The following is a 13395-nucleotide window of genomic DNA, read 5'->3' as shown; positions in this document are numbered from 1 at the left end:
GTACTTTTCATATTAGAGTTTTATTGTGAAATAAGTACAGAAAATAAATATTTCGTTTAAATTTCCTAGACGTTTTGAGTAATAAATTCAAAAGGAGCAGTGTGTACATCATCAAATATTTGAAACGAGGAACAAATCACATGATGTTTCAAGTTACAGCTACATTTTCTTATAGGACAGACTGAATTTATATGCATATAATTCAGCGAATAAATATGCAAACAATATATACATATAATAAAGCGAAAGTTTTGTCATGTAACAAAGTAAAAATGTTTTCTTAAAACTGATATATCAAGCAATTTCCTTTATTTCAAAACATGATTCATCAGTATTTGTATAGAGGGTGTTTACATATTTGTAGACAGATGTCAGGGCTATTTAATTATTTTTTAAATGTAAATATTTTTTTTTTAATTTTTGATGTGAGAATCTTTTTTTCTGGAGTATATATCTGCATTTAACCCAAATTAAAATTCTAAAATTTTATCTTATTTTCTGATCCATTTACACCTATTTTATTTAATTAAGGCAATACTAGTTCTGCAAAACTGCTACAATCGACAAATTCCTACACTCCGAGTGAAGGGATAACAATTTGTCGATCTAAACAAATTCTTTTAAAATATACCTATAATTCTTTTATCTAAATCAACACGCGCAAAGAAATCCCTATCAGAATCTCACACTATATAATCATGGGGATAAATATTTAGTTCTCTTTTCACTCTCGTCTGCTATTGTATCGTTTGTGAACGGACTCCAATTCGCCCTCGCTTCTTGAACATAAATTATGCCTCTTGGGATGGAATAAAAACGAAGTTTTAAAAATGCAGAGTGTTTTCTCTGCATTCAGCTACGACCATGCTTCAAAAATGTGTGCGTTTACATACAGACACACACGCACGCACACACATATATATAATGGTCAATATATATATAATTGGCGAATATAAAAGTGGCAGTGATAGGAAATGATGGTGGTGGTGATGCAAAATATCAAGTACTAAGGGATAAAGGAAATAGAGGAGTTATATAACGGAAATTTACAATGGCTATTTAGATCACTGACTATTTCGAAGGCATCATAACAAATATATTTTACACAGATTTAGTCCCTATCTAAATGTTGAACGAGACTAATTTTCATATTTCTTGTAGATAACTCAATTTTGAAAGCGATTTTCATAACGAATTCAAACATGTAAATCAGTTCAGAGGAACTTTATATAAAATTATTATAATTTCCTTTCGCCATCCAAATTTACCCGAAAAGGAAGAATAACCTCATAATGAGTCTTAATGTAATTTTCAAAATATTCATAAGTAATAATGGTAGCAGCAATAGAATGAATTAATTTAATATAGTCATACGCCTCTAATATTCATTAACATGCCATTTTATATTGCAGAGTCATGCCGCTCCTGTAAGATGCACATTAGATGCTAAAATGAAATTGACTTAGTTGATTTCAAATGTGAGTAAATTGAGTATTAAATAATCAAGTTTTGAGACACAGTTTAATTATTTTTGTGGCGTTTCATGTCTCTTTCAAAATTCAAGCTTTCGGCAGTTAATAATGTCCATTTAGGTGCTTTATAACAGAGTACCTTCTGTAAAAGAACTCATAACTTGGTGTCTTTAAATTAAAACATTTTGCAGATGGAAGTAGGGATATAAATTGGAATAAACAGCTTTATACCATTTAACCGTTATACCATTACATTGTTACCATTATACCATTTACATTTACACCATTTAAGTGCTTTATAACAGAGTATCTTTTGTAAAAGAACTCATAACTTTTAGCCTTTAAATTAAAGACGTTTTACAAAGGGGAGTAGAGATATAAACTGAAATAAACAGCTGTCATTGTAGTTTTTAATTTATTAAATACTGAGAACAAATATTATTTTATTAATTTATTTTCGGCATACCAACATTTATTAGATTTTTCGTGCACTAAAAATAAATTTGAAAATTTATTTGACAAAATCTGAGTAAATAATAGTTTACATTTTTTCCTCTGTTAATATAAACAAATTATTTAATTAAATGTTTCCTCATCATGGTAAAAAAGAAATGATTTTGAAATTCCAAGAAATGATTCTTTTACAAATACATAATATATATAAAAAAATATTTGAGAAATTTTAAAGTTAGACTTACAGTCATTGTGAGCTTTTCGTTTTATTTTGTTTTTGTACAGAGCAAGGAATTTTCTCCAGAAATTTGTTAAGAAATGCAAATTAAGAATCAAATTATACTAAAGTGGAATTTCGTAAGAAAAGATCGATTTGGCAAATCTTGGGAAAAGGAATTAACTATTTTATGCATCCCTTTCCTGCAAACGTTATTACTTTGCAGAATAGAGACTTTTACAGTGAAGGAAGGCCAAATTGGAAAACTTTCCGTGTGGAGAAAATCGAACATTCAACAGCTGCTGAAAGGAATGCCATGCACTCTGCTGTTTGTTTCACAAAAAGTTTAAAATGAATGGAAAAGAATTAATATGCAAGACATTTAAAAAGATTCGATTATCAAATATTGATTGTTATTTTTTGATATATTTTGCACGTACTCTCCAAAAAAAAAAACAAATTCGTTTTATTATTTCAGAAATTATTAAATTTTGATTTATGGCAACAGATGAAATATATTCTTAAAGACAAGTTAAAATGATTTTTTTCTTTATTTTTTCATATTAAAAATTTTAAGACTTTTTTCCCATTTAAGAGGGAGTTATGTATAAAAGCAAATTATAACAGTTCAGTTTTTTTTTTTTTATACAAAAATGAGATACAGTTAAATTTTTATTTTTGACTACACCTTACAGATAATATCCATTTTGGATTAAATATTAAATGCATTTTATAATTCATGTACAGTTTTGTGTAGTAAATTGCGATGAATATATAGTATAGCATTACTAAAGATAATATATATCAACTACAAATATTATATATCAATATTATTTATTAAAGGAAATTGAAATGAAAAGGCAGAATAAAATAATTTTTTATTTGAAGAATAAAGTTATTTGAATATTAAATTTTAATACTAGCGATTTCTTTAATAATATTAAAGAAATCGCTTTACTTTTAGCATGGTTACTTTTACTTAACCTGTTAACCTGTTACTTTTTTAGCATTTAAAAAAGTAACAGGTTCTCTGAAATTGAGTAAAAAGTTAAAGTTTTAATTGCTAAAAAGAAGAATCATTAAAAAAAATATTTTATAGTTCAAATCTTAGGAAATTTTTGCAAAGGCGATTACCTGGAATAGACAAGTAATGTAATTTTATAAATAAAAAATAAATTAAAGACCGTGGCCCACGAACATATACATTAAATAATCTCTTGATGGAGAATTTTTTTTTTTTGTGGTTCTTCCATTGAAGTATTGTTTTTTTCATCTTTGTCATTTGATAGTAGTTCAAAAAATATTATAAGAAAATTATATGAAAAACATGCCGAAATAATCGCCGTTTAAATTTACAATGTATTTCATTTCGCTGTTCATTTCCCTGAATAAAGAAAATTAAATTTAAAGATGGCCATTTTTTAATGACATATTTACGAATATTGAAAGTTAGAGCACTGATAGGTTACAGTTTACGGTGTCGTAATTTGAACAGAGAAAAAGCGATAAGTGACACATCAGATTACATCGTGACATAAGAGCAAAAAAGACGGAAATTCGCCCATTCAGTGATTTTATCATGAAATTCTGGTAGAGATTTCTTTACCACGTGTTGATTTAGGCAAGGAAATCTTGGATATATTTAAAAGAATGTTGTATCTCTTCTCTCTGAGTGTGGGAAATGTAAAAGTCATTAGTTTTCTAAAGGACAATTAGAATTAATTAAATAAAAAATAGGTATTTTGGATTAGGATATATGAGAACATTTTACAATGAAATTAACGTCGACTAATGTAAGATAAAAATTAGGAAATTAATTAGGATTTAAATTAAGAGATATCACGCAAACACACATTATTGTCAAATTAAAGCTGAAAACCGAATAACTATTAAGTAATTATAAAAAAAAAGAGATTTCTGCCACTCTAGGTTTTAATTTATCATGTGTAATGTAACTTTCTAGTACAGCTTATCGGAACAATATTTGTAAATTTAACAGAATAAAACTCGGGCTGCATCGCCCATTCATTATATGCTTTAAAATACAAAATGGAAAAATTTTGAAGCTGCAAACAAATATGACAATATTTTTTTAAAAATAAATACTAAGGACTAAAATCAAATAATCTAAATTAATTATAACAAAAAATTTTTTTTCTTTAAATATATATCGATGCCTCAGTTCATAAATAAAGCTACTAAATCTACAATTTCAGAATGCTAACAAGATCTTTTAACCAAACAAAAAAATTCTCAATACCATATTCAGCACATACAGCTTTTGAGTTTAAATAGAATAAAGCAAAAGAGTATTTTCTGTGCAACAAATAATTTTACAAAATTTATCAAAAAAAAAAAAAAAAACAGAATTTATATTTATCTTTCTGTTGTATAAGGCTACATATATGTTACGGTTAGCATTAAAACAAGTTTTATCTAGAATAAATATAATGGTAAATTCTGATAGAATTATTTTTTTATACCTCTAACAAAAAACATTGATCAAAATATTCTGAGCTTTTCAAAATGACAAATATCAAAACGTGAAGGCTTTTGTTGAAAAATTCATTTTGAAAATGCAATAAATGCAAAATAGAAGTAGCGAGAATTTCCCAGAAATACCAATTTAAAACCACTTTATACTCAGATAAAAGTGACTCTCTTGTTAGCTATCAAAGCGAACTTTTGATTTCAAAAATACACTTGACGAACTTCACCAATGTGTAGCGAGCATAAATAAAATATAGAAATAGAACACACATTCTGTACTTTGCCAATATTTCTATGAAATACCGAATTTTATGCATTGCTGGCCATGTTTATATAACACCAAAATGCATCTCCCAAAATAACCTCAAGTTCGCGCATGGTGATAATCGAAACAAGAATATATTAGAAGAAAAATCGAAATGCATTAGACGGAGAGAAATGATAATCCCACATAAAGAAGACAAAATAATAATAAAAAAAAACTAATACTAAGAAATCTAGCTTTTTATCTAACTACATCATCTAAGAAAACGAAAGAGTCTCCCGATTTTTTTTCCGAGCATGGAGATATCAACCCACACTCTTTACAGAATCTCCTTGTAGTAATATTTGGAAATAAATCATTATGAATTGATTTTTTTTCATAAGCATCGATATCTAATACAACCAATCATGAAACAGAAAAAACAAAAAACAAAAAAAAACAAGAAACTAGTGATCGATCATTTTTACCTGTTGTTTAGAAAACCACTCCCCATTCCGAAACAGTCAAACCTTTCCGTTCAAGAGCACCGATCTGACACACTCCTGCCCTACTAACATTGCCCTGCTTTCGCTTCCCCCCAAAACACTGCGACCCCCACAACGCCACGTGCCCTGGTAGTGAGTAGTGTTGTGAAGCACGAGAGTAAGACGGGCAAGCGTAACGTAAGGCGGAGGGAGCATGCGCGTCGTTCTTGGGCCTGATATTGATTTTTTGGTTACAAACTCTGTAGATGGGCCTAAAGTCTCGCTTTGAAAACTGAAACGCAAGCCTAGAATGGAGGGCATGTTTAGAAAGGGGTGGAGGTATGAATGGAACTTTCCGCTTTCCAGTGTTAGAAAGTTTTACTATTTTTGGAATAGTAAGCGGTGTTGTGGCGGGAATGTCATTCATGAGATTCGTGGAATAAATTGATGGCTGCTTTAGGAGTCATATGAAATAAACATTATTATATCGCTGCGGTTTATGCATTTAAGGCGAAGATAAAATCGAGCACACCACGAATAAAAATGCAAAACGGGTTTCATTATTTTTGGAATACTAAGCATTGTTGTAGCGGGAATGTCATTCATGAGATTTGTGGAATGAATCGACGTCCGTTGTAAGCATTATGTGAGTGAAACATTTAGTCCGGATTTCGGCATTTGAAGTGAAGGTGAAATAAGAAGGCATTTAAATTAAAAGTTTATTCTTGATGTTAAAAATTTTAACTTTCACGATTTTAACTTTTTATTACATGATAATTTAAGGAAGAATCCTAATGGACGAGCTTGCTTTATGCGAAAATTGTTTTTGTTCTCATTATATTTTTACATAAAAGTATTTTCTTTTCTTCTTAATCTTTTCTTCTTTATAATCTTGCATGTTACTTGCAAATTACATTATGTACATGCCTGATTTAAAAATCTTTCAAAATATCATATCAAGCATAAATTATTTTTCGGATAGTAATGACCGCTAAAATTTTATATTAAAATTTCATTAGATTTCTAATTAAATGTAGTTATGGAATGTAATTATTTCTTTAATAGTAATTATTAATAAAAAACGCATTTCAAAATTTTATTTAAATTTCTAATTAAAAATTAATCTAAGTTTTAAGGATTTTGGCAATAATTTTGGAACATTTACATTACTTCTCATTCAAAGCATAAGTTTTTCACTGATACTAATTTTGTGTTTGTGCAATTAGTTTCATTGATTAAAAATATAAATTTAATAATTTTTAATATTAATTTTTGAAATCGAATTCTAACTAAATCGAATGCAGGTAGTTAATTCTCGATGCTTTAAAATATGTATATACTTTTGAATGAAACATTTTTTTATCTAACCTGTTTTTTTTAATTAAAAGATAAAATATAAAGGAAGCATTCGTAAAAGATGGAATAATACTTATTTGTTGACATAAAATTGAAACACATTAAAAAGACATTGTTTGCAAGGCTAGTTTTAGTTTAAAACAAGGGTTCTAAACCTTTGACTTATGTTTACTAATGATACATTTCTTTATTTCTAAGAATAAAATTTTTAGTAAAAAAATTTAAATAATTTAAATAATTTCATATTTTATCATTTTATTTCAATATTTATTATTCACACACATGCACGCACACACACACACAAACAAACAAACACACACACAAACATGCACACACACACAAACAAACAAACACACACACAAACATGCACATACACACAAACACACACACACACACACACACACACACACATGCACATACACACAAACACACACACACACACAAACATGCACATACACACACACACACACACACACAAACAAACAAAACACACATACATACACACACACATAAACAAACAAACTCACACCTCACTTCTAAATTGGCGTCTATGGTGACACGCGCATGGGGCATGTGCTATGACACTGTTTTACATAATGCTGCAATTGAAGAAAACGGTCCATTTTTAGATATTTCATGTGATATAAATTTCATAAATAAATTAGATAAAATGCAATTCTTTATAAGATAATATAACTATAAAATTTTAAAAAGATCGTATAGAACTTGATTTAAAAAATGTAACGTAAGTTTATTTATGGCAATTGATGAATTTTTAACAAATATTTTTGAGAATGGAATTTTCAATTATGTTATTAATTAAAAAGAAATATTGAACTTGAATATTTATCTATGAAATTAATGAATATAATATTGGTTACAATAAGGCAGATCTCTTAAAATAACTTATATTTAGAATATGTTATATCGCCATTTAATCACATGTATATAGAAATTATATTTTATAGATAAGTAAGCTTTATCTAATTTATTGTTTTAATATAATCGACTAGCTTAATTATAAATACATTTAAAATGCATTAAATTTTAATTTGAAAAATGCTTTATGAGGTACATATATTTTAATTCCCTTTTAATGTGTATGAATATTTTGATGTTTGAGAAGCCCTGCTAATAGTCTGACGCTCTATTTAACAAATTTCGTTTCAAAACATTTATGCTTGAAATAAAAAATTGCAGCATTTCTGTCTGTAGAAAGTACTGGTTTTAATTGTGATTATAATAATCAATTCTATAAAAAAATTCTTTTTATGAAATATTATAGTTAAAATATCCAGTTGAATGAAAATTACAAAAAAAAAAAAAAAAAAAAAAAAAAAAATTAGCAATTAAATTATGGGTTAGAAAAAAATTAATCATAATTTTGTAAAGAGTGCGAAGAATCTAATGAAGAATCAGGTAAGTCCTCTTTCTTCTTTTCAAGTAATTGGAAAATAATATCTGTAGTTGTCTCTCGCAGTCCTCTGAGTTATTCGTATTTCGTCTCATTGACAATCATATTAGAATCATATATGTGGAAAATGAATAGAAAAGTATGGTAAATTGTTTATTTGGATCAAAGGTTTTCAGTCTGCAGTATTTGTATCCTTAAGCAGAGTAACTATTGAAATCTTTTTACTGGGAAAATATGCAAAACTTTAGTGATTAAAATGACAAAAAAATATTTGATACACAATTTTTTACTCCAGTTCGGCAGGAAGCTGGAAGTTATTCAATCGTTGCGATTGGGAGTACGCTAAAGTTATGTTAGATGTGATGGGAAGCAAAACATTTGGAATTAAAACGCAAAAGAAAGTGAAAAACAATTTTGTTACCCCAAGTTTGAAAACTAAACCGGCGGAAATGATCGACCCAAAACTTTCTGGCATATTCTCTAGTAAACTTGACTTTCCAGAGAAAGTCTTGTACTGCAATGGCTTATAATATTTTTTGGCGAAAATTTTGCATTTTTACTGAATCTGTCGTGTCATCCTTGGTGAAAGTTTTGTCAATTAAGCTCTTGCATACGGTTACTAACATCCAAAAAGCACTTTGTGTTTTAGACATGTTTTTCTCAACCTATTGAAGCAAAGATTTTGACACAAAATTGCACTTGTAGTAGCAGAATCCCATTTCAGATTTGATATATTTAAGTCCCAATGTTTTTGAATTACCACGTTTAATTTCTTCTGAAAGTTCAGACCGACAGACAATCAACCCTTTACTGGATTTGGTTCAAAATTTGACAGGTGTTTACACAATAGATGTTAAATCTGTATGCCGAATCTTATCTATCTAGATTTCTTCATTTTATAGTTATCGTGTTAACTTATATTCGAACAGCTGGACTGACAGACTTCCTCTGAACAAATTTTAATCAAAATTTGATGGAAATCTGAAAATTTGGTGTTAAGACTGTATACCAAATTTCAACCGACTAGCTCAAATCGATTTTGAGTTATCATTGTTACAAACAGACAGACAGACGAACATTTTTTAAAAATGTGCTTTTCGAACTCAGACAAGTCTAAAATGTGAATAGTAGTGAAAACCTCAAATTCGAATTTTTCAACGATTACTATACTTTCTCTATACTAAGTATACGAGAAAATAAAAATTATTCGACTGAAAACATAATAAATAACGAAAATTATTTACATTTAATAAAGCTTGATTAGCTTTATATTTTTATTATTTTTCAAGTAGTTAATTATCTTTCAATGATACATTAATTAATCTTTCGATTTATTTTGAGCAGCAGCAAAAGAAAAAAAAATGAGTGTTGCAGTAATAGCACATTTAATGCCCTTTCCAAACTCAGATTTTTTGGGAAGAGTCTTTTTGCTTTTTGCGGATATCAAGGACAACTATCACAATGAGCTTGATGCAGTTCCAAGAATGAGATTATATCTGTTTCCATTTAAACATAATTTTATAAAACCAGTTTCTATGAAAAGAGCTCAAGGATTGCATTGAAACTATCTTTCACTTGTTTAGTTAATTATGATAATAAGTAATAATAAGTCTTCATCATAAGTTACTGCAAAACTATTCTAATGCTTTTATTATCGCTATTTATAAAAATGAGAAAATACAGAATAAAAAAATAAGTCTAACAAATGTAATTAATTTAAATCGCTAACCTAAGCTCTCTTCTAAGCTCTTTACGTTATTGATAAAAACTTTTATGAGCGGAAGGATAGTTAGGAGCTAAAGACAGGAGGAGAAATTGAAAAATGAAAATACTCATCAAGGCGTAAAAATGAGTGGAAACGCTGATTTAGGTGATTAAAATAGAGACTGTATCATCTGAGTAGGGGTAGGGTGATCTTTAGAGCAGAGGAAATTTTCCAGCCCATAAATAAACGTGAAAATTTTGCTGATATATCTTTATCCCCATAAAGGAATATTTTCGAAAAATTGTATATTCGACATCAATATTCCCTTAAGGGAAATGGTAGATTTGTGATAATGAAGCAGTATTTTTACTTTCTCATATGCAAAATATAAAGAAAATAATGTAATCTTCAAAAAAAATTCGAATTCTAGTTTTTGACGAATCATCATGGTTCAGATTTCCCTAAGTTTCAGAAATATATTTTTAGCATTATGTTTCACCGTTAGTCAGTCAGCTTGTCAAGTTGTGACAACGACGACTCAAAAGTGCCAAAGATCTATATTTCGTAACTATCATTCACCAATACCATATAAATTCTGTTTATATTTGTGGCTTACCCAAGATTCATAATTTTACGTGGAGGAAGAAGCATAAGACCTTTATTGAAAAGTATGTGTTAAAGTTTCGGAGAGACCCCTGCAGCTGGTTATATTGCTCTCAGAAGCTTATGAATTTGTTTCATATCGGTATTTGTTATCTGTTTTCTTTTTTTCCTTTAAGTATATCTTTATTTATATTTTGTTCTACTTTGCTTATTTGTCTTTATTTTTTGTTTTTTATAGCCTTTTAACTTTTGCTAAGGAATTCTTTTACAGATTGAAATTATTCGTGTATTTACTTTAGTAAATCTCGTGTTGCACATTCCATTGCATGCGGAATATTTACTGTTCAATTATAAACTATAAATCACCCTTTCGTGCAAATTTTTTTTAAATTATTGTTAAGTGCTTAGGCTAGTTTAACAGTAAAATATCTTGAACTAACACATAAACGTAATTAAATTTGTAAAACTTATTCTTAATTTTACATTTTATACCTTTTTTATAATAGTAGATTGAATTTAGTACTAAATGTTTAAATATAGATTGAATTTAGTATTAAATGCTTAAAATCAAATACACAAAATTTTACAATCAAATAAGAAGCTGATGAAGTTGTAAGAAGTTGATGTTTATATTTTTTTAGTTTAAGGTTTCAGCAAATAAAAGTATGATTGAAATAATTTTGTTAACAAAAACTAATAAGTATTATTCTTGCAATTAAGTATTCAAAAAATAAGACAGAAGTATAAGATAGAATATAAATATATTAATTTCATGGAGTTGCGTATTATAAAATTAAGTTTAAATGAAGAGAGATATTACATAATATCAGGAGCATCAAAGAGCTTACTACGGTATCTATAAATTATATATATATATATATATATATATAATTTAGCCCAAATTAACTTCATTTTAAAATGTTCTCTTATTTCCTGATCTAGTTCTCACTTTTTTATTTAACGCGCTCTGTAAAACTGTTAATTCAGCAGGTCTCACGCTCCGAAGAAAGGGGTAAAAATCTACGACAGTCTTTTCAAGATACCTAAATTTCTCTATCCTAATTCCATACGTGTCAAAGAAATCCCCATCAGAATCTCATTATAAAAACCCCTGAAGGGAAAATTTCGCTCTTTTTTGCTCTTCTGCACTTGCATCACGATGTAGCCTGGACAACTCTTATAATCTTTTGTTATACAAATTATGCATCTGGGGATGGATTAAATCGAAAATGGAATCGAGTTGTTGGTACTTTTTTTTCTGTACTACTTGATATGCATTTGGACTTGAATACTTTCCTCTATTAATTAAAGAAACGAAATTATATAAATTTTCATTTTAATCTCTTATGTTTTGTGTTTTTCGTCTTTTTATAAAGTTTATATTTGCCAATCTTTCCTTCGTGTATCCCTGAATACCCTGGGAAAAGTGAATCACAAATTTAGAATCTCTGTCCTAAAGTATTATGGATCAAGTAGTACTCAAAACACTTTTTCTATTGTTTCTCATTTTGATATTATACATCAAAATAAATTATAATTTGATTCTTAGTATTTCTAAAATATACTAAATTTGTAAACGACATGATCATATTTTTATTTCAGGAAACCGCAGAAGAACGTTTAATATTGTCAGACTATATGTATTATAAGTTAATATATGGCATTAATCTACATATGACAAAAAAATCTATGCAGAGGATGTTACAATGCGGACGAAAATAGAACGAAGTCTAAGTAACTAACATCATTAGTTATCAACAGTCTGTAATGCTTCGGGCAGTTTTATAATTTATTGTCTTTCTTGCAAGAATCGTGCTATTTCCTTTTATAACGACGCTATAGACATTTTATACTCCTCAAACAACTGCTCAAGAATTGAAGGGCAGATAATTAGTTGAGGAGTAATTAAGGAGTGTTCAAAAAATCTCGTGTTTCACATCCGTGAACAGTTATGTAGGGATATACGTGACAAGTATTAAATATTATTAATAACAACGCTCGAAGTATGTGATATTGTTATAAGATGTTATAAAAATGCCTACATTAATATTTCAAAGCAAGTTAATAGTTTCTTTATACATTAATGTGATATCTGCATGAATTCTAGAAAAAAAAACTTAAACTACTGAGTGAAATTGCATGCTTAATAAAAATAATTACACGTTATATATCTTATAATCAGATTTATATTGTGTAAAATCTAGTTATTTTAAATCATAAAAGCTAATTATTTTTAAGTAACTTTTATTTATTTTTTTGAGTTAATGCATTCATTCTTCTTTGGAAACTATTTAATTCTTTTATTTACAACATTTTTTATGCTTATGGTTAAACGATTTTGAATCAGAAGTTTCAAGAGCGGAATTCTTGGGTTTGAAATGCATTCTAATTATAGCACTGCCATTGTGAAATAACTAGAGCTTTTAGCATTGGGTCAAATTACAATAGACGTTTACATTTTAAACTGTCTATCAAAATATTCTTTCACTGAAATTCGGCAAGATAATGGATAAAGATATTACAATGATAAAAAAATACATTTCACAAAAATACATACTGATATTTTTTTAATCATTATAAGATTAGAAAAGTTCTTATAAATAGACACAAGCCACAATAGTCCATTGGTGAAACTTTAATTCACTTCTCAGAAGTCTATATGTATAAAACGCTAATGTACGTGACACAGAAATCGCTGATTTTACATATTGTTGAATGGCAACAGGCAGATGTAAACAAACCATCATGCAAATTTCAAACTTCATTGAATGAGTTTGGATGATAGATTCAATTCAAACTACGTGTAGCTAAACTAATGAAGCTAAAAAAATATAATGAGAATTGTTTTAGAAATGGTTCGCATTGTTACCAAAAAGTGCATTTAGTCATAGGAAAGCAGATATAAAAGAAATAGGCCTCAAACAGAAAATTTTACCAAGCAAAATATAGGCTTAAT

General features: G+C 28.1%; 1 protein-coding gene across 4 annotated transcripts in view; it reads right to left on the bottom strand.

Annotated features, from left to right (window-relative positions):
- Nucleotides 1–13395, bottom strand: part of LOC129980820 (solute carrier organic anion transporter family member 74D-like) — a 345623-nt gene that overhangs the window by 282052 nt on the left and 50176 nt on the right. Inside the window, exon 1 of one of the 4 annotated variants that reach the window (XM_056091213.1) lies at nt 5365–5442. The exons of the other annotated variants lie outside the window; for them this stretch is intronic. The gene's annotated coding sequence lies outside the window, so the exon portion shown is untranslated. Of the gene's footprint in view, nt 1–5364; nt 5443–13395 lie in introns of those variants that run through there. 4 annotated transcript variants of the gene reach the window in all.

The sequence above is a fragment of the Argiope bruennichi genome, chromosome 8 (assembly GCF_947563725.1).
Source record: "Argiope bruennichi chromosome 8, qqArgBrue1.1, whole genome shotgun sequence".
NCBI classification, from domain to species: Eukaryota; Metazoa; Arthropoda; class Arachnida; order Araneae; family Araneidae; genus Argiope; species Argiope bruennichi.
The sequence above is the reverse complement of the archived record's forward strand: the minus strand, read 5'-3'. Positions and strand labels throughout refer to the sequence as shown.